Here is a 19,233-nt window from a genome sequence, read left to right as displayed (position 1 = left end):
ACTATAGGTATAATTTCACGGAGAAGATGAAAAAAGTATCCTTGGCACTCTACATTGATACCTAAAACTTAAACATTAAACATTTTTCAAAAATCTACTTTATTTTTAATTGATGAAGACCAAACACTTATTTTACAATTACTTGATGAATTATATCAAAAACAGAAGGGACAAGAAAGAGTAAAACTGACATTTTCACAGGCATACAATACTATCACCCAGCCACACAAAAGATGTACCATACTTTCCTAATATATTATTTTTTCATATTAAAATACTAATCTTGCCAAAATATGACTCCTGACTTGCTTTGTTGAAAAATTCCTTTCAGAAGGCTAAGGAAGCAGGAGGGGATATACTGAACAGTTAAATGATCAACAAGTGTGAAAGCTGACATACTTGTAACAGGAATACAGGAGAAAGGGATGTCAACATAAGGGATTTCTCCTATCCAAGTCCTAACCAGGCCCAACACTACTTAGCTTCCAAGATCAGACAAAATCAGGCACATCTGGGGTGATGGGGCCATAGACCACAAAGCATTTCTAACAGAAAGAAAGACAACAGTAGGTATAAATATAATTACCATAATTTTTAGGAAAGCACAGTTCAAAAAGGTAAAAAGAAATAAAAAAGGTATGACCTCTCATGGCTTAGGCATGAAACAGCTCATAACTGATGGGTCCTTTTAAGTTCCATCTATATACCCATAAATAATTCCAACAGAGAGAAAGAGTTAAGTATCCAGTGTGGCTACAGAGTAACTCTCTGCAGAGTAGTTAATGGGTTAAATTAGGACGAACATGACAGAAGGGCTAAAGCACATAACTATAGTATTAGGAATTGGAAAGCTCAGGAAAAAACTGAGACAAAAAAATCTGCTTGAAGATAAACGCTTTTATAGCTACTTTCACGTAAATGGTTATTATTCCATCTTACGTAATGCACAGCATTCGATCGTTTATATATGTTTCACATACTTTACCTTGTGACACCTCTTTGAAAGTTGACAGGGTAAATATCTCTTTTGTAGACAAGAAAATCGAAGCACGAGGTGGTAACGCAACTTGCCCAGCAGCTCGTGGCTATTAACAGGTGGAGCAGGAATTAGAAGCCGGGTGTCATACTCTCTTACTCAGTACTGTCTCCACCATAACACACTATTTCTCCAAGAGAACAAGGAACTAAGAATCACTGCCCAGAGGCTGGTGCTAAGGTTGAGAAATCACACAGAAAGACAGACTGCTCAACTTGTATTTTGCTTTATCTTCTCCAACAGTTTTAAATGAAAACTGCAGAAAGGCACTGACAACTGAAAGCTGAGCCTCATGACCAAGAGACTGTAACAACTTTATGTGAGTTTGCATCTCTGGGCACAGATGCAATCCATTCCACAGTACTAAAGCAATTTGCAAATGTAATCACAAAGCTGACTCCCATAATCTTGGAGAAAGAGCTCAAAAAGACAGATATAATCATGGCCCGGAGATCTGTAGAGCTGCTTCAAGTTCTGGGGGTTGGAGAAGCAGGAAAGCAAATTTCAGAAATTACAAATATAAAATAATGAAGTAAATGCTTTGTGAATAACTAGAGAAGAATATAACGATCACTAGATGTCAGCAGGAATTCAAACAATAATAATGCCTAGTCAACCACATTTACACCTGGGAAAATAATGATAATAGCTTACATTTACTAAGCTTTTACTATCCGCCAGAGACTGTTCTAAGCACTTTATGTATTACCTCATTTAATCCTCACAGCAACCCATTATATGGTTGAGAAAAGAGAGGTTCAGAGATTAAAGTACTTGCCCAAGACCACACAATTAGCAAATCCAGAAAAAAAAGATAGTTTATTCTGAAAAAAATAGTATCCAAGATGACTGTCCATGCTATCTTTCTAAGCACGTTACTTAGTGTGGGTTTGATGTTAGTGTAGTTAAGTTTGCTGCGCTATGTCAGCTCAGATGAGCAAAGTCTTTATGGAACTGCCTTGGAACACTGTCCTCAGACTTATATTGCTTTTTACTACTTGTGAAATAATAAAGACAAAGAATATGCTCATAAAATCCTCCGGTTGAAGGAATCTGGGAGAAATAAACTAACATTAAAGTGAAACTTAAAGATAAGCGTAAAGCTTTGCATTTAGTTTCCCCAAAATGTGCAATCTGGAAATGGGGAAATGCTAACTTGGAAGCAGTTTATATGAGAGGTGTTCATCAATGCACAAGTTTAATACAAACCGCAAGTAGAATGGGTGACTAAAAGAGCTAATGCAAACCTAATGCCCTAGGCCACAGAGAACACATCAGCATCCATCTGTATACTTCTTATTACTTAGCCTACATCAATATTATGTTTATTTCTATGGTTAACACTTTCAGAGCTATATGATTTTTTTTAAAAAATCACACATGCAAAGGTAAAAACAATGTCATGTGATAAAACTGTGCTTAACAAAACCAAGTAGAATAAGTGGTTTTCAAATACTTGAGTAAGTGTTAATAAAAGAATTGGTTTTATTTGGTGTCACTGCAGAAGGCAGACATAAAATGAGGATGACAGCATTTCTTACTTAATCTTACAGGTTGCAAGGATTGAGCTACAGGGTATAAATTATCTGTAACAACACCTGGCTAACAGTAAGTGTTCAGTAAGTTTTAGCAATTTTCATAGCAATTCGTTGAAGGAATTAACAACTAAGTCTTTATGCTAAACACATAAAGTGAGATATGATACTTTATTAAATCCTTGCAACAATCCTAGGAGATCTGTTTAACTCTATTTTCCAGAAAAGAACCCAGAATTTAAGAGAAGTTGTTGCTTGCCCATGACTATACAGCTGCAAAGCGATAGAAATGAGATTCTAACTAGTTTCCCTGACTCCAAAGCCCAAGTTCTTTCTTTTACTTTATTCCATATCCAGCAACCTAACAACGGAACAGGTTGTCTCACGAGGTGATGAACTCCATAACATATCTGACTGAATAGTTTTTAAAAGCTGAACTATCACAATAAAGTGGTAAAATATCTATCAATACTGTATGCAAGTTAACAAATTTTTTTTTTTTTTTTTTTTTTTTTTGAGACAGAGACTCACTTTGTTACCTAGGCTGGAGTGCAGTGGCACGATTTTGACTAGCTGCAAGCTCTGCCTCCCGGGTTCAAACGATTCTCGTGTCTCAGCCTCCCCAGTAGCTGGGAATACAGGTGCACACCACCATACCTGGCTCGTTTTTGTAATTTTAGTAGAGGCAGGGTTTCAACATATTGGCCAGGCTGGTCTCAAACTCCTGACCTCAAATGATCCGCCCACCTCAGCCTCCCAAAGTGCTAGGATTACAGGTGTGAGCTGCCATGCCCAGCCAAATTTGACTATTCTAAGTACATACCTCACATAAGTGGAATTATACAGTATTTGTCTTTCTGAAACTGTCTTATTTCACTTAACATTTTTCAAGGTTCACTCATGGTATAGCATGTTTCAAAATGTCCTCTCTTCTTAAGGCTGAAAAATAGTCTGTTTTATGTGTATACCACATTTTCCTTATCCACACATCCACTGATGGACACTTGGGTTGCTTCCATCTTTTGGCTATTCCTAACAATGCTGCTATGGACATTTCTGTATAAACATCTCTTCAAGACCCTGCTTTCAATTCTTTTAGATATATACTCAGAAGTAGAATTGCTGAATCATATGGTAATTCTACTGTTGATTTTCTGAGGAACCACCATACCATAGCAGCTGCGATTTCACATTCCCAACAGAGCCTACGTTTCAATTTCCCTACATCTTCGCTAACACCTGTTGTTTTGTGTCTTTTTTTCACAGTAGCTATCCTTATGAATGTGAGGAGATATCTCACTATGGTTTTGATTTGCATTTCCCTAATGATTAGTGAGCTGAAGTGTTGCTTGGCTTCAACATTTTTAATTGGCAAAACAAGAAGTTGGCAACTTGATTAGTCTCTGTTTTTTCAACAAATTTATTGGTTATTGATATCTGAAAATCTGAAAACCACCAGTGAACTCTCTATGTCCTCTTCTCATCTAAAAATTACCCCATCAATTCACTGCAGTCTGGCTTTGGCCCTCAATCTTCTCCTGACTTCTCTCACCAGAGTTAAAAAATTAACTTGTAATTGCCAAATAGAATAGACCTTCTTTAGTCCTTATATAATTAGTGAAAAGCACAGAGTCTCTGGAATCAAACCTAAAGTCCCACATACTTCAGCACAGTAGGACCTCAATAAATGTAATTCCTACTCCTGGACTTCCCTAAGGGAAATTTCATCCCTTACCATAGTTTCATTCTCTACCCTATGCAATGACTCCCAAACCTCTAGTACTCAGCCATGTCAGTGGACCATTAATACTGTGCAAGGCATTCTGCAAAGGATATATGGATAAATTAACTACGGCCTTGGCTCTCCAGGAGCATGTGGCTTAGTAAGACATATACTTGTGCAATACAGTGTCACAGGTGCTAGGAAGGAGCATGCTTAGAGCACAAAGAAAGGAATAATGATTCCCATATGACCTGGAATAGACAGGAAAGGTCTCATAGAAGAGAAACTTTAAGTGAATGAATATCAGAAGTACTTACCAGGTAGCAGAGGGGAGACAGCTATCACATTATTTATCAATTCTTAAAATTAACGAAGAGAATATTTGAGGTAGGAAACCTTAGCTCATCCTTTCAGAGGACCAGGTGAGGGCTGGTGAACTAAGACAGTATCAGTAGAAAAGAAGAAAGGAGATACCACACAAGAAACATGATGGTATGAAATTGATGGGACTTGGTCACCAGTTAGATTTGAAGAACAAGGGAAAAGAGCTCAGGCTAACTTAGCAGGTTCTGCCTTGGATGAATAAATGGATAGTGGTAGCATGCACTAAGATTGGAAATGTAGGAAGAGGAACAGGTTATAAGGAAAAGATGAATTCAATCAGGGACACTTTGAATTTGTGGTCTTTCTGTGGCACATTCAGGTGCTTATAGAAAGAGATCAAGGATAGAGATGCAGATCTGTAAGACAGACATCGAAGCTATATGTAGCAGATGCATCAGGTGCTCTGCCAATATCCCTTCATACTCACCATTCCCATGCATGCCCTTTTAGGGAATTCCAACAGCAAGCACCTGAGAGTCTTTGCCTGAGGGCTCCCGGCAGAACCCACAGGGTGGGTCTGCCACCTCTGATACTAATGGCGATAACGAGGAGTGTCTGTTTAATAGATTTCTTTTTGGAGGTGAGGAAGATGTTCTGAAATTTAGATAGTGGAGATGTGGCATAACTTTGTGAATGTACTAAAAACCAGTCAATTCTACACTTTTAAAAGGTGAATTTTAGTGCTCATTAAAGGGATACGGAGAAGACTAGCACGGCCCCTGTGCAAGGATGACATGCAAATTCATGAAGTGTTCCATATTAAAATTTAAAAAATAAAAAAATAAAAAATTTAAAAAACAAAATAATAAATAACAAAATAAATAAAAGGTGAATTTTATAGCATTTTGTTTATATCTCCATTTGTAGCAATTACATGAGAAAAAAACATATATGTGGGCCAGATGCAGTGGCTCACGCCTGTAATCCCAGCATTTTGGGAGGCTGAGGCGGATGGATCACAAGGTCAGGAGTTCGAGACCAGTCTGGCCAACATGGCGAAACCTTGTCTCTGCTAAAAATACAAAAAAATTAGTCGAATATGGTGGCAGGCACCTGTAATCCCAGCTACTTGGGAGGCTGAGGCAGGAGAATTGCTTGAACTTGGAAGGCAGAGGTTGCAGTGAGCCAAGATCGCACCACTGCACTCCAGCCTGGGCAACAGAGCAAGACTCTGTCTTGGATGGAGATATATATATATATTTACACACACACACATATATATATACTCACTATGGCTCAGCCCAACTCAACTATTTGATCCACAAATATGCCAGATGTGTTCACATCTGTGTGCCTTTGCTTGCTCTATTGCTTCCACCTAGAATTTTGAACATCTGTTTTCTCACACTCCTCTCTCCCATGTTTCCCAATCCTATTTTTTCTTCCAGGCTGAGCAAAAATCCTCCTTTTCCATGCATTCAGCCTTCCCCAGGTCAGGAATTTACCTTGTACTTCCCTGAAATCTTCTAACCCTTTATTTTATGTCCTGCTTTTTTTTAAACTCTCTTCTCCGTATTATAGATTTTCACATAGATTAGCTAATAAACTTCAGATTCCTGAGAACATGAGATGTTTTACCTACATATCCTATCAAATGTCTTGTACTTGGTAGCCTCTCAAAAATGTTTAGTGAATCAATATATCAAGGATTATAAAGTCTCGAGTGGAGTCTAGGAAAGAAACCAAGCAAACTAAAATCAATTAGCCTTCAGCTAAATTAGTCATCATCATTTAAAGAACATGTAAGGAAACAGTTTAAAATCTAGGAGAATATAATCAGAATTCTTTCTGGAAATACTTAAGGTTTTGAAATTTGAGCTGTCATGATAAGAGTACAGATTATAGTAAAATGTTCAGGTCATTATATTCTGACTAACTATATTAAAAATAAACAAATATAAATCTATTCATTTTACCCTTACTAGAATACTTCAAGCTTTTAGTACAGAAAATGTCACAGTGATGGCTTCTGGTCATTTGAAGACCTGTGCAGTAAGATCTTTCTTTGATGATCTAAAAAGGAACTCGTTCTATGATCATAGAGGTTCCTGTTTCTTTTCAGTTTGTTATTATCTTTCTAAATTTCCCTCCATAGAATTCTCTGTGCTGCCAAAGGACAGGAGGAGATATAGAGATGTGAAAAGCTCTAATCTTTAGCATGAATAACAATATTAATAGTTAACCCTTATTGACAATTCTCTGTGTGCCAGACTTTTTTAAAAAAAAAAGTGTTTTTCATGTATTATCTCATTTAATCCTAGAATAGTTATTGAGGAAGAATTATTATCATACCAGTTAACTGATGATGAAGAGACTGAAGCACATAGAGGCTAATTTGCCCCTGGTCACACAGCTTGTTAAATGGTGGAATCCCGGTGTATAACAAGACAGATGACATGTGCATAATACATTACATGTTTTTTTATTTATTTCTCACAACAACACTGTGAGGTAATTATTTCCCTCATTTTACATAAAAGGGAATTGATTCCTACTGACATTAAGTAGCTTGAAACTACTAAATGGCAGAGCCCAGATTGTACTCTGTCTTTGAAATCCCATCCCAACCCTTTTCTTCTAACTGGTTCCTCTGGGCTGGGTAGTTTCCACGCTCCAGGAAGAGAGTCCCAACTCCTCTGTTTCAGTCAGTCCTGGTAGGATGATTTTGAGGCGGAGTCTTCCTCTGTTGCCCAGGCTGGAGTGTAGAGGCACAATCCCAGCTCACTGCAACCTTCACCTCTCCGATTCAAGCGATTCTCCTGCCTCAGCCTCCTGAGTAGCTGGGATTTACAGGCGCGTGCCACCACACCTGGCTAATTTTTGTATTTTTAATATAGATGGGGTTTCACCGTTGGCCAGCCTGATCTTGAACTCCTAGGCTCAAGACCCCCGGGCTCAAGCAATTCGTCCACCTCAGCCTCCCAAAGTGCCGGGATTCCAGGTGTGAGCTACCACACCTGGCTAGGTAATTAACTTTAACATTGACTTTCTATTCAGACCTGTAGCACCTTTGTTCTCTTCCTCAGTTGGCTTTTTAAATATATTATAACCAATTTACAGTATTTTAAGAGGTGGCTGTTGTTGTTGTTGGTGAAAGAGTCTCGTTCTGTCGCCAGGCTGGAGAGCAGTGGTGGCATCTCGGCTTACTGCAACCTCCGCCTCCGGGATTCAAGGTATTCTCCTGTCTCATCCTCCTGAGTAGCTGGGACTACAGGTGCATGCTACCGCATCCAGCTAATTTTTTTTTTTTTTTTTGAGATAGTGTCTTGCTCAGGCTGGAGTGGAATGGCACGATCTCTGCTCACTGCAACCTCCACCTCCCAGGTTCAAGCAATTCTCCTGCCTTAGCCTCCTGAGTAGCTGCAATTACAGGCACCTGCCATCACGCCCAGCTAATTTTTTGTATTTTTAGTAGAAACCTAATCTTTTTTTTTTTTCTTTTTTGTATTTTTAGTACAGACAGGGTTTGCCATGTTGGCCAGGCCAGTCTCAAACTCCTGACCTCAAGTGATCTGCCCATCTTGGCCTCCCAAAGTGCTGGGATTACAGGAGTAAGCCACCACACTTGGTCTGAATATGTACTTTTAAGAACTGCATATGAAATCATAGGTGGAACATATGCAGTAACCACTCCCTTTAGTTGCCAGGTTTTCTTAATCTTTTTAGTGAAGCCATCCTATCACACCTCTTTTTGATTATATACTATGTTGTAAATATATATATTTAGCTTTATACAATTTTATACTTAGTTATATTACTATGTTCATATATCTGCATGTATATTTCCTGTATTTCCAGTCTTAGTGCATAGTACTACCATCCATTTAGTCATTCAAGACACAAGCTACTTGGTCAGCCTAAACTCCATTCCCTTGTTCTCCATATCTAATTGGTGACCAAGTCCCATCAATTTCATATCATCATGTTTCTTGTATGCTATCTGTAAATATGTATCTGTGTGTGTGTATATATATATATATATATATGTGCAAATAAAGAAAAGGGAAGAGTTATATGGAATAAATAGAGAAAGTTTCATAAAAACAAATGAATATGCCTGGCCCAGAGTTGGTGTTCAATAAACAATAGATATTATTAACAACCTTTATACACAAACAGAAGAATTTGGACATGGTAAGGCAGGTGATAGGGAACAATTGCAGAGTTTATCACGTGGTACTTTAGGACTATTAGCCTAACTACTATCATTGAGATACATCGAAAAAATTCACTGATTTCATCAACATTTATTGAGTACTGTGCTAAATGGTGAATAGATAAAAATAATGGAGGAGCACAGTGGCTCATGCCTGTAATTCCAGCACTCTGGGAGCTTGCCGCGGGCAGATCATTTTCCCCTCTGCATTTAGGTTTCTAAGTCAGATGCTTTGGTTATCTCAAGTCACAAGAGTGTTGACTTTCTTTGCTTGTATTAGATAACGTATTTGAATGGATATGTGGGTGTCATTAAGTCCAAGGAGCCCATTAACGCGGGACAAGACCTGGAACTGCAGCCATAGAAGAGCAAAATATTAAGGTCATTTCATGAAACACCACCAAGAAGAAAAATCCTTTCCATTTTGAGCATTCAGATATTTTCTCTCAAGGATTAAAACATTTCACATGATAATACACTTACTTATTAAATCCAATCTTTATCTCTGTAATGCTCTTAGAACAGAAATGGAACATCTTGAGGAAACTATAGTTCACGTTAAGCAAAAAAAATTAGATACAAAGATAGTTCTTTGCTCAAAGATGCTGCAAGATTTATCTAAAGTGGAGGAGACCATTTGATTTTTAAAAAGAGAAGCAGAACAGTGGCAATAAAATGAAATATATACATTATATATCTTTATTTTCACACTTGCACACAAATATTTTAATTTCTGTATGACAGCAGTTTGATTTGTCTGGAAAAGTTACTTCTAGGAAGAGTAACTTCTGTCTCTTTAAGGACTACAACAGAAAATGGAAGTTAATAGTGAGATAAGACTGGCTGTACACTGCTCCAATGAGGTCCTGGGAATCTTGCTGAGAGGCGAAATTTGGGGCTGGACTAAAACGTCCGTTGGGAAGTGGAAGAAAGAAAAAGGCAGTTAAGCAAGAGAGTTCTTTAAAAAGAAGGTAAACTTGATTGCATCTACTTTCAATTTTAAAGTAAAAGAATAGCTGAATAGGACTTTAATAACAAAAATGTAGTAAGATTGAATTCGATACTGCTGGATGTAAGACATTTAGCAACTTCCAATCCTGAGACAGAAATGTCTTTGAAAAAATAGCTTTAAGTAATCAAGGTTTTACACAATCTTACCTGCCTTATAGTTAATACAAATTATTTTAATATTTTCATTTCTTATTTAGGGTTTTTTTTTTTTTTTTTTAGACGGAATCTCCCTCTTTTCGCCTAGGCTGGAGTGCAATGGAGCCATCTGGGCTCACTGCAATCTCCGCCTCCCAGGTTCAAGAGATTCTCCTGCCTCAGCCTCCCGAGATAGATGGGACTACAGGCACCGCCCACCGCGTCCCGCTAATTTTTGTATTTTTAGTAGAGATCGGGTTTCACTATGTTGGCCAGGCAGGTCTCAAACTCCTCAACTCAGGCCATCTGTCCGCCTCAGCCTCCCAAAGTGCTGAGATTACAGGCGTGAGCCACCGCGCCCGCCATTTCCTAACTTTAAAGCCAAGGACATCCATTAAGAGTGACGATTTTGTATAAAAAGTAGGAACTCGTTTACGTTTATTTTCTTTCTGTTCTTGAAAACGCCCTCTTGGCTGGGCATGGTGGCTCACGACTGTAATACCAGTGCTTTGGGGGAGCTGAGACGGGCAGATCTCTGGAGGTCAGGAGACCAACCTGAGCAACAGAGCAAGAGACCTCGTCTCTACAAAAACTTTTAGAAAGTTAGTGGGGCGTGGTGGTGCACGCCTGTAGTCCCAGCTACTTGGGAGGCTCAGCCAGGAGAATCGCTTGAGCCCAGCAGTTCCAGGCTGCAGTGAGCTATGATCGTGTCACTGCACTTCAGCCTGGATGACAGAGTGAAGCCTTCTCTAGAGAGAAAGGGAAAAAGGAAAAAGAAGAAAGAAAACTGCCCGCTTGATTGCAGCCCTTCTGATTGTTTCTTTAAGTACTTTTGGGATAAAACGTTGACATAAGGAGAACCATGTGGCTTCTGTGACAATGGCTGTCAGCTTCTCAGGCCTTTGTCTCATATAAGACATCGAAAATTTATGCACGGTGTATTTTCCCCCTAGATCTTTATGCTGCTGATTCTCACCCCCGCCCCCCTCACCCGACAGGGTCACACTTTGTTTTGGAGCAAAACAAATGGGAACATTGGGTTTCCAGAGACGTGGAAGCCGAGGTTTGGAGATTCTGCACTGCACTCCACTTTGGTGGCAGGGTCACACTCGCGTTTAAAGGCCGACGGGGAGGAAACACTAAGCCCCTGGAAAGCCCCTGCAGTCACCGGAGCGTCGGGCTCGAGAGGTGCCGCACTGGGCGCGGAGCTGCGGTGCGGGCGGCCACCCCGGGGGCAGGCAGCAGGGAGGAGCATGCGGGAGGGCTGCGACATCTCAGGCTGGAAGCCGCTGTCTGCTCTGGACACCTTACACGTCCTCTGTTCCAACTGTTACCTCTGGCTCCTGTCGCCACCGCCTCCCTCAAGAGCGCTCGGCAGTAGAGGAAAAGACAGCACCGTCGGCAACGGCGGGGATCAAGTACCGCTTGTAACTGATAGACACGCTCGCGTCTCCAGCAGCGCCCCTGCCCGTGTCCCCGCGCTCAGGGAGACGCCCGGAGCTCGACGTCGTGAAGCCAGCTCGACTGCACCCGGCGCTCCCGCGGCCCCCTCGCGGGGCAGAGACAGCTGCAACCTCCCGCCGCGGCCACCACCCGGCGGGTGCAAGCCGGGGAACTACAGCTCCCGGCAGGCCCCGCGCCGGCCGCGCGCCCCCGCCCCGCGCGCGCCCCCGCCCCCCACGCGCCCCGGCCCCCCGCCCTCCTGCCTCAGGACGGGACGGGGAGGGAGGGAGGAAGGGGCGCCGGCGGCGGGCGGGATCTTGCGGGGCGCGTGAAGCCTCGCTGGCGCCTAGTCCGGGACTCAGACGCTGGCGAGCGCGGAGTTTCTCACGACGGGTCGAGCCCGCCACTGTAAGTAGTCGCCTCGGGGAGCGCTGAACAGACACCGAAAAAGTTCGCGCCGCCGCCGCCGCTTTGTTCTCCCAGCCCGTCGGGCTGTGGCAGCGGCGGCCCCTCCCCCACCCACCGGCACGCGGCAGCGGCGTTGGGACTCGGACCCCGCGCCCGGCTGGGCGGCGTCCTCAGCGCTGGGCGGGAAGTTGGGGGTGCGCGCGGCGGGAGGTGGGCGGCCAAGGGGGAGCGGGGGGCGCCGGCGCAGCCACCAAAGGGGGCCAAGTTCCGGCGTCCGCGCGGCGGCCAGCTTGGGTTCGCACCCCTCCGGCGACCACCGCGCCCTGACCCTCGGAGGCGATCGGTTCCCGAGTTTCCCAAACTAGTTCCCGAAGCCAGATCCGCGGCGTTCGCAGTGATAAATTTTGGACGAGCTTTTTCGTTTCATTTCCTCACTTGGCGTTGTGATCGTCTCAGGGGTGAGTAAATGGTGCTTGGAGAATGTAAGCCCCCCGCCCCAGTATCCCGACTGCATGTGGATTTGCGAATTGCAGCGTTGCTCGGAGTTGCTTCCTCCCGGGAGGTTTTTCTTAAGATGAAACACTGAGGAGTGCGACTGTTTCTTTGAGCAGTGAAAGTAACCACATATACTACTGGATTGCAGGTTGGATATTTTATTTCACGTCATCGCAGTCAGAGGCATAGGCCTTGCCGTCTGCAGGCACACAGATAATTCAGGCTACAAGTGTGTGCGGGCGACCTGCAGACTTTTCCACACACAGATTGATGGCATGGACATAACTGTGTCTTCAACCACACCCATCCCCACAGGAAATAAGACTATCGGTGTCATCTTTGATTAGGAAGGATAAGTTACACCCTGAACTACTCCTTGGTTCGACACAGCCTTTATGAGACCTAGCCACAAATGGAGCAAGAACTTTTAAATGCCTTAATTTGTACCCTAGAAAATGTTATTTTATTCCTCTGAAACTTTTTTTTTTAACCTTCTACTTAATGTTTTGGTTCTTTTTAGCGATTTTGATTTTCTTAGCTTTGCTGCAGAAGGCTTCCATAAAGTTCCCCCGATTGAAATCTAGGCCAGTTTTTCCTCTATCAACGAACGCTTGCCTCCTTCCCTGTTAGATTCCACGTTGATATCAAGCATGGACATTCAGCCAAGAAGTAGAAGGTTTTCTAAAAGTAGGAGTTGAAACGTGTCACGCAGAAACGGTGGAGGGTTTTGCTTCAGTAGGTGGTAATACAGATGTGATGGGCCTGAGCACATGAGCTTGGAGTACTCCTTTGACAAGCCAGGTTCCATCACCGGTTCCATAATTTAGTATATGGCATTTCACATTTCAGGATGACTCAGGTTCTGTAATTTAGTATAGAGCATTTCACATTTCAAGAATGCTGACTGATGTGTATCTTAAAACTAATTTTTTAAGCATCCTAGATAATGGTCTTTTAGTTAGAGAAAATTTTAAGCTTTCAGTTTCATCGGATGGTCACTTTAAAATAGAAATTTCTGTTAGTGGATTTAAACACTGCCCCCCACACACAAAGAGCTTAATCAAGCTTTTTGATATTACATTTTAAAAATTATCTGCGAATTCAAAACACCACATACAGGAAAAAATGAATAGGTGGTCATTTAAGTGCAGTTTTCTTAAGGGACATTTTGTTCTTATTTTTTAAAAGACTTTCTAAAGTTGAAAATACTATAGTGGAGTTAATTGTTCATTTTTAAAAGAAACTACTGTAAAGAACTTGATAGGGAAATTATTTGCTAGTACAAATTGTAATTTGATATAATGTTTGTTATTCAATTCACAGTCTCCTGTGATGACTGTACTTTGTGTCTCACTGATTATGTAATTCAAATCGAACTTGTTACGTATATGCACCTCTTTGAGTAGCCGTCTCTGGAAAAACTTGGAGATAATGTGTTTATGAGATATTTTAATTTTAATGTAGGAAAAAAGTTTTTTCCACTTCTGTGGTTAGTTTATTGTGGCAGTATGTGAGAAATTGCTTATTGGCTATTAGCCAGTCAGATTTCGTAGCTACTACTGGTGCAAAGATGAACATCTGTCAAGCTCAACATAGATTGATACTGCATTGCTAGACTGGCAGTCTGTAATCTTATTACTGGATGAACTTTTTAGTTCCTGAGCAGAGCAGACATGTGTGCTCTCTCAGTACTCTGACAGTGGAAGGACTGAGATGTAACTGCCACTTCTCCAGATAAGCAGAATTTTAGAGCAAACAGTTTAGCAAATGCTGAGCTCTTAGGAGGAAAAGTATGCTAATCTAAAGTAATAGGTATTATTGAAAATATGTAAATCACTGTCAGGATTGCTACAAAATACGATTTTTTTAAAAACCGGCAACATAGATACTTGAGTTTTTTAATACAACGTACAATATAAAAGCTAGAAAAGAATTATTAAGCAAAGTCAAACCTGTGTCACAACATGGACATGGACTTTAGGACACTGGTCAGAATTGCACTGAAAAGGCCACATACTTTCACATGATAAAAGAAGACTTGTATTTAATACATGTCAAGAGGCATGGACACAACCTTCCACGTCATTAGCTGAGTTGCATCTGGAAGACTCTTTACTGGTAGGAAATCATGTTAAAATAAATATTGTTATTCCAAATGGAAAAAGCATTTTATCTCTTTATCCTTTGCTAAGTATTGTACAAAAAGAATGCTGGCTACACTAAATAATGAGCTTCTTCTTGAAGAATTTAATAACTAGATGTGTTTTGCCTTCCTGGAATCCTTTTTTTCTGTCTCTGCTTTGCTGACTCTTGTTTATCCAGAGATCTCAGCTTAAATATTTCCTTAAAGGTACCTTTCCTGAGATCCCAGCTGGAATTGTGTCCCCTTAGTATACTCTGCCATATCACTTCTTGTAGTTTATAATTACCCAGCTGTTTATGTGAATGTTATGTCTGTGTCTCACATCACACTTCGAGTTTCAGAGAGAGCAGTTTCAGAGAGAGCAGTGGCCGAGTCTGTTTTGGTCACTGCTGTATAACTCCACTGTCTCCCTTAACAGTCTGGTAAATAATAAGTACTCAATTAAGTATTTGTTAAATGGAAACACTGCTGTTAGAGCTTCTCCTAATTAGAGTGTTAAAAATGACAGAATGGGTGCATGGGGGGAAGGGGAAGGAGAGGAGTGGAAGTAGATAAACTTGTGATATTACCATGAGATAATCCCCAAGTAAGTCCTCTCACCTCCAGGGCCTTTGTTTCACCTTGTCTGTAATAATAGGGCAGACTGGGCTCACGATGCCTTTAGTATCCTATCTTTTGATTCCATTTAACAATGATGACAGATTATGTAAGCTCATTTGAATGGAATATGTGACAGCTCCCCAAAAGGATATTTGACATGTTCCAAATAAACATATTAGAAATGCTTGCCAACTACGTGATATTATTTAGAGCCTCGTACCCCTGTTAGAAACATATATAATTGGTATATAGTTTATAAATTAATAAGATGTACTGTTGTTTCAGTTTTCTAATTGAAGCATAAAGATAAAATTAAGCAACATGTCAAGGTTCATGTAAGTTACAGTTATTAAATTTAATATTTAGTCTTAATATTTTGCACTGCACATCTTGTTGAATCTTCCAGAATAAATATGGGGTCCATAAACCAAACAAGGAGAAGGAAAACAGATGGAATGAGTGGGCAGAAATCTGACAGCTCCTAGGTTTCTTCTATTTGTGTTAATGCTGAGACTTAAAAATTATTTTTATATGTAGTGTTTATTATGAATAGCTATAATTAGTTCTGATAGTCAGTTGTATTGAACACTTACTGATATTTGGCTAATATTACTAGATATAATAAAATGATATTTAGTGGGAAGACATTCATCAAAATAGAAGTAGCTTGGGCCGGGTGCCGTGGCTCATGCCTGTAATCCCAGCACTTTGGGAGGCTGAGGTGAGTGGATCACTTGAGGTCAGGAGTTCAAGACCAGCCTGACCAACATGATGAAACCCTGTCTCTTCTAAAAATACAGAAATGAGCCAGGTATGGTGGTGTGCACCTGTAACCCCAGCAGCTGAGGAAACTGGGGCATGAGAATTGCTGGAACCCAGGAGGCGTAGGTTGCAGTCAGTCAAGATCATGCCACTGCACTCCAGCCTAGGCAACAGAGCTAGTCTGTCTCAAAAAAAAAAAAAAAAAAAAAAAAAATTGTTAACTTGCATACAGTATTATTGATAGATATTTTACCACTTTATTGTGATAGTTCAGCTTTTAAAAACTATTCAGTCAGATATGTTATGGAGTTCATCACCTCATGAGACAACCTGTTCCGTTGTTAGGTTGCTGGATATGGAATAAAGTAAAAGAAAGAACTTGGGCTTTGGAGTCAGGGAAACTAGTTTGAATCCCATTTTTATCACTTTGTAACGATAGTTATGGGCAAGCAACAACAACTTTAAAATTCTGCTTTCTTTTCTGGAAATAGAGTTAAACAGATCTCCTAGTATTATTGCAAGGGTTTAATGAAGTATCATATCTCATTTTATGTGTTTAGCGTTAACATAAAGGCTTAGTTGTCAATTCCTTCAATGAATTGCTATGAAAATTGCTAAAACTTATCGAGCACTTACTGTTAGCCAGGTGTTGTTACAGATAGTTTATATACCCTGTAGCTCAATCCTTGTAACCTGTAAGGTTAAGTAAGAAATGCTGTCATCTTCATTTTATGTCTGCCCTCTGCAGTGATGCTGAATAAAACCAATTCTCCTACTAACACTTATTCAAGTATTTGAAAACCATTTATTCTATTTGGTTTTGATAAGCACAGTTTTATCACATGACATTGTTTTTAACTTCATATGTATGTGTTTTTTTTTTTTAATCAATGTAGCTCTAAAAGTGTTGACCATAGACATAATATTGATGTAGGCTAAGTAATAAGAAGTATACAGATGGATGCCGATGTGTTCTCTGTGGCCTAGGGCATTAGGTTTGCATTAGCTCTTTTAGTCACCCATTCTACTTGCGGTTTGTATTAAACTTGTGCATTGATGAACACCTCTCATATAAACTGCTTCCAAGTTAGCATTTCCCCATTTCCAGATTGCACATTTTGGGGAAACTAAATGCAAAGCTTTACGCTTATCTTTAAGTTTCACTTTAATGTTAGTTTATTTCTCCCAGATTCCTTCAACCGGAGGATTTTATGAGCATATTCTTTGTCTTTATTGTTTTATAATTAGTGAAAAGTAATATAAGGCTGAGGACAGTGTTCCAAGGCAGTTCCATAAAGACTGCTCATCTGAGCTGACATAGCGCAGCAAACTATATTACACTAACATCCAACACACACTCGGGTAACACACTTTTTTTTTTTTAATTGCATTTTAGGTTTTGGGTTACATGTGAAGAACATGCAAGACTGTTGCATAGGTACACATATGGCAGCGTGATTTGCTGCCTTCCTCGCCTTCAGGTAACACACTTACAAAGATAGCATGGACAGTCATCTTGGATACTATTTTTTTCAGAATAAACTATCTTTTTTTTCTGGATTTGCTAATTGTGTGGTCTTGGGCAAGTACTTTAATCTCTGAACCTCTCTTTTCTCAACCATATAATGGGTTGCTGTGAGGATTAAATGAGGTAATACATAAAGTGCTTAGAACAGTCTCTGGCGGATAGTAAAAGCTTAGTAAATGTAAGCTATTATCATTATTTTCCCAGGTGTAAATGTGGTTGACTAGGCATTATTATTGTTTGAATTCCTGCTGACATCTAGTGATCGTTATATTCTTCTCTAGTTATTCACAAAGCATTTACTTCATTATTTTATATTTGTAATTTCTGAAATTTGCTTTCCTGCTTCTCCAACCCCCAGAACTTGAAGCAGCTCTACAGATCTCCGGGCCATGATTATATCTGTCTTTTTGAGCTCTTTCTCCAAGATTATGGGAGTCAGCTTTGTGATTACATTTGCAAATTGCTTTAGTACTGTGGAATGGATTGCATCTGTGCCCAGAGATGCAAACTCACATAAAGTTGTTACAGTCTCTTGGTCATGAGGCTCAGCTTTCAGTTGTCAGTGCCTTTCTGCAGTTTTCATTTAAAACTGTTGGAGAAGATAAAGCAAAATACAAGTTGAGCAGTCTGTCTTTCTGTGTGATTTCTCAACCTTAGCACCAGCCTCTGGGCAGTGATTCTTAGTTCCTTGTTCTCTTGGAGAAATAGTGTGTTATGGTGGAGACAGTACTGAGTAAGAGAGTATGACACCCGGCTTCTAATTCCTGCTCCACCTGTTAATAGCCACGAGCTGCTGGGCAAGTTGCGTTACCACCTCGTGCTTCGATTTTCTTGTCTACAAAAGAGATATTTACCCTGTCAACTTTCAAAGAGGTGTCACAAGGTAAAGTATGTGAAACATATATAAACGATCGAATGCTGTGCATTACGTAAGATGGAATAATAACCATTTACGTGAAAGTAGCTATAAAAGCTTTTATCTTCAAGCAGGTTTCTTCAAGTCTCAGTTTTTTCCTGAGCTTTCCAATTCCTAATACTATAGTTGTGTGCTTTAGCCCTTCTGCCATGTTCGTCCTAATTTAACCCATTAACTACTCTGCAGAGAGTTACTCTGTAGCTACACTGGATACTTAACTCTTTCTCTGTGTTGGAATTATTTATGGGTATATAGATGGAACTTAAAAGGAGCCATCAGTTACGAGCTGTTTCATGCCTAAGCCATGAGAGGTCATACCTTTTTTATTTCTTTTTACCTTTTTGAACTGTGCTTTCCTAAAAATTATGGTAATTATATTTATACCTACTGTTGTCTTTCTTTCTGTTAGAAATGCTTTGTGGTCTATGGCCCCATCACCCCAGATGTGCCTGATTTTGTCTAATCTTGGAAACTAAGCTGTGTTGGGCCTGGTTAGGACTTGGATAGGAGAAATCCCTTATGTTGACATCCCTTTCTCCTGTATTCCTGTTACAAGTATGTCAGCTTTCACACTTGTTGATCATTTAACTGTTCAGTATATCCCCTCCTGCTTCCTTAGCCTTCTGAAAGGAATTTTTCTACAAAGCAAGTCAGGAGTCATATTTTGGCAAGATTAGTATTTTAATATGAAAAAATAATACTCATATTAGGAAAATATTGTACATCTTTTGTGTGGCTGGGTGATAGTATTGTATGCCTGTGAAAATGTCAGTTTTACTCTTTCTTGTCCCTTCTGTTTTTGATATAATTCATCAAGTAATTGTAAAATAAGTGTTTGGTCTTCATCAATTAAAAATAAAGTAGATTTTTGAAAAATGTTTAATGTTTAAGTTTTAGGTATCAATGTAGAGTGCCAAGGATACTTTTTTCATCTTCTCCGTGAAATTATACCTATAGT

General features: G+C 40.1%; 1 long non-coding RNA gene and 1 other non-coding gene across 2 annotated transcripts; both read left to right on the top strand.

Annotated features, from left to right (window-relative positions):
* The first annotated feature begins 5,339 nt into the window (after positions 1-5,339).
* LOC116524341 lies at positions 5,340-5,442 on the top strand. Its single transcript, XR_004257288.1, has one exon. It is a non-coding gene; the product is annotated as a U6 spliceosomal RNA (small nuclear RNA).
* Positions 5,443-11,661: 6,219 nt separating this feature from the next.
* Positions 11,662-19,233, top strand: LOC116524174. Its single transcript, XR_004257209.1, has 2 exons — positions 11,662-11,831; positions 18,143-19,233. It is a non-coding gene; the product is annotated as an uncharacterized LOC116524174 (long non-coding RNA).

This window comes from Sapajus apella, unplaced genomic scaffold, assembly GCF_009761245.1.
Source record: "Sapajus apella isolate SASKATOON/1434 unplaced genomic scaffold, GSC_monkey_1.0 scaffold44, whole genome shotgun sequence".
Taxonomy (NCBI): Eukaryota; Metazoa; Chordata; class Mammalia; order Primates; family Cebidae; genus Sapajus; species Sapajus apella.
This window is presented reverse-complemented; position numbering and strand designations above follow the sequence as displayed.